This window comes from Corvus cornix, chromosome 2 (assembly GCF_000738735.6).
Source record: "Corvus cornix cornix isolate S_Up_H32 chromosome 2, ASM73873v5, whole genome shotgun sequence".
NCBI lineage: Eukaryota > Metazoa > Chordata > Aves > Passeriformes > Corvidae > Corvus > Corvus cornix.
This window is the reverse complement of record NC_046333.1, coordinates 31,295,614-31,299,267: the sequence shown is the minus strand read 5'-3', so window position 1 is coordinate 31,299,267 and position 3,654 is coordinate 31,295,614.

Sequence of the window (3,654 nt, the reverse complement as noted above, 5' to 3'; positions counted from 1 at the left end):
GTAAGTTCCTTTGCATAGAACCTGAGTATTCTTAAAGGTATGTTTTACCTTCCTAGTTCCTTCCCAAACAAATTAAATGGTGTGTTAACTCTTAGGAGTTCATCATTTTTGAACTCAGTCTGTCTCTCATAGCAGCCTTCAAGAAGGAAATCCTGCCAAGCTCTTGAGAGCCTGGAGTTGGGGTCCTCTACATTTATTTTTTGGCTCTCCTGGAAAGGACAATAGTGGACCAGATGTGTAAAAACTCCTTTTTTTGGCAGCGGAGAGAGATACTTCTTTGGAGATGGCACCGCAGGAATGCTAGGAAGATATTGTCTCTGGTTTAAGTCTAGGACATGTATGCCTGAAGATTTCATGGGCAAACCTGCTTTGGTATTCCCGCTCCTCAGTCTGTTTAATACTACAAATGGGTTACATTGGAGCAGCCTCATCTTAAGATTTTTGTAGTCTACTTTGGTTAAATATGAGATTGCTTCCTTATTTTGGAAATGACTTTATTTACTTTTGGAATTATCGTGCCCCATGCTTTCACTTCACCACTCACAGCAAAGCTCAAGCTAGGGGAGGTATTAAATGTTCTTGAGAAGCTGAAGCTACTGATTTGAAGTCTTCTAGTGCTCACCTGGAAGAGTGGATGGCCTTTTCTTTTCAGCATCCCTATTTACAATATCTGTTTTCTTTACTCCCATCTTCATTCATCCTGGCTTGTGTGATCTGTTGCAGAAAGAAAATCTCTGCAGGAAGTTGTTGGGGTTTGGAAACTGGCAACAGAGTCTGTGGCTGACCTGCTGGTGGAGCTGCTGACAGAAGAATTTGCTCATTAGAAAGTAAAGGGAAGGGTTCCCATGTACTGTAATACCTCATGAAGATGTACCTTGTTGACATATGTATATTAGGTTGCCTCCCAGGTGGTATGAAAGTATTTGTCCATGATGTATTTTATTATTCAGTGATTCCTGAAGTTGATCTTCTAATGACTAGGTAATTACTGGAAAGTGTTGTCTTGTGTACCTAATCAAGAGACTGGTAATATAATGAAGTAAAACTTCTCTGTGGTGGAAGTATATTTAATAATTGTTGGGTCTCACTAGATAAAACTACTTTATGTTCTTGCAATTTGTCATTAGTTTATGTTTACTTTTTTTTAACTCCATGCATTTTCTTTTTTTTTTTTAATGGATACGTTCACTTTCTAAAATAAAAACATTAAAACATGACTGATGTATTATGATATTTCATTGCTCTGTTATCAGAAAATCTGATAAACCACTCCTGTATATGTGGGGTAATAAGGATTCCAGTTTGCAAAAATTTTGTGCAAAATGTGTTATAGTGCTGTTTGCCTGTAGGGAGGCCATGTTAGTGGTAGTGGCACATCACTTCTTTGTTGCATTGGCTTCAGTATGCTCTTCCTAAAGTTCTCTTCTGTGATTGCTGAATGAAAATATAAGCCAGGGCCAAGTTTATCCCTTACATTGCTTCAGAATAGCCAATATCTGTTTCAGAGGATGCAGGTAAGAATAAACCATTAGAAGAAAAAAAAAATTCCAACCCTGTCATTTAACAATGTTGGAATGTTACTAACCAAAGGTCTGAAGCATCTCTCTTACGAGATGAGACAGCAGGAGCTGGGCCTGTCTGGAGGAGAGGGGATCTCACTAATGCACATAAATATCTCTAAGGCAGGTGCCAAGAGGATGGTGCCAGACTATTTTTGGTGGTGCCCAGCAACAGGAGGAGGAACAATGACTGTAAACTAAAACACCGAAGTTTCACCTCAAGACAAGGAGGAACTTCTTCACATTGAGGGTGGCAAAGCACTGAACAGGCTGCCCAGGGAGTTCATGGAGTCTCCCTCTCTGGAGACATTCCAAACCCACCTGGATGCATGCCTGTGTAACCTGCTCTAGGTGACCCTGCTTTGGCAGGAGGGTTGGAAGAGGATGATCTCGAGGTCCCATCCAACCCTAATGATTCTGTGAATAAATTCAATGAGAAAAATGCATCTGGGATAGGAGGCCAAAGGTTCCATTAAAGCTATGAACTTCATCTAGGTGCACAACCCATGACTTTACTTGAACACTTTCCTCAATCTGCCATATGAAATTCCTCTGTGTATCTAAGAAATTCAACATATTCTCAGTGCCTATTTCCTCCTGCAGTTCAGTACTTGGAAAAAATTTAATGGAATTAATACAAAAACTGCAAAGCAGAACAAGCCATATGCACTGGTGACAGAAAGCCCTTGGGGTGGGGGTTATTTTGTTACACCAAACATGAATAGTTATATTTGGCAAATGTCAGGTAAAGATTTTGCAAGCCTCTCCTAAACAAGCATCTTTCTTCCTGTGGTGCATGGTTTGGGTGCTCTGCATAGTGAGTTAACTGAGATGCCATGTTCTCATACATGGGTAGTTTGCCAAGGATGTTACTCCCTTTGGTGCATCCACAAACAGTTCCAGTTGCTGCCATGAGAGGCTGCATCTCCTGTAAATCTAAAATGCATCAGTTACAGTATAGAAAGGAGTTAAAACTCAATCTGGATTAATTTTGTTCACTCCTCTCAAACCTACCTGTAAAACCTGCAAAAACTATTGTTCAATCCTGCCCTCCCCAGGGATGTTGTTTCTCCTTGGGTAGCCCCAAATACATCTCCAGAAGAACTTTTCACCAGCCTTTACTAGAAAAAGCTGTTCGCTTAATACAGGTGAGGTGATCGTTCATGGGAAGGCCTGTGGTAATGGACTGAATTGCTTGGCATGACTGTGACAGCAGTGTGGCTATGTGCTCTTAATGGGTTGGGTTTGCTTTTCATTAGGCTTGAAAATGAGGTTTAAGAAGTTTTGTTTCAAGAAGCAGATTTGAATCAAGGATTTAAAAGGAAAAATAACCTAAGCAAGATGTTAACCGAAGTACAATTACCTGCCTGTCATATATCTGTGACAGGAATGTTTTGATTGATGGTTTACTGCAATCTTAACTTCAAAATATATTTTGCAAGAAAGATTTCCTACATTTTTTACCCAAAGGAAGTCAGTTAAACTGTATCAGGTTGCTTAATGCTCTGAAATATACACAGATTAGAAGAAAAAAAAAGGTATTTGAGCTATCAGTATTTTTCATGTTGTGACAGAAACTTGGCACTATGTCATCAGGTTTCCATTAAATCCCAAAAGGGGAAAAAATACCAAAACCAGAAGAAAATGAGCGTAACTCAAAATATGATTTTGGGGTTTGTTAGTTTTGTGGGGGTCCAGGAACCTGCACAACAGTTTGATGAGGAGCTGGCATTTGTTACATGGCATGTGAGTGCACACCAGACTGCTGCCACACTTAACATGCACTGTAAGTATGCCTGTGGTGATCTCTAGACATTTCTCACATGTACATGTCGGAGTCCAGGTTCTTTTGGATGTTCCACAGAGAGAGCTTTTCATGTTCAATATCAAATTTACTTATTTGATATATTAGGTATTACATGTGAAGAGTGATACAGCAGTATGCTGAAATCACAAGACAAGCACACTAGCAAGGGCAAGCACAATGGAATCACAATACAAATATTATTTCCATTAGTAGTTCCTATATTCTCCACATTCTCCATGCCCCCTCATTGCCAGAAGTAATATGTGGGCTGAGGCCAGCTGAAGCCAG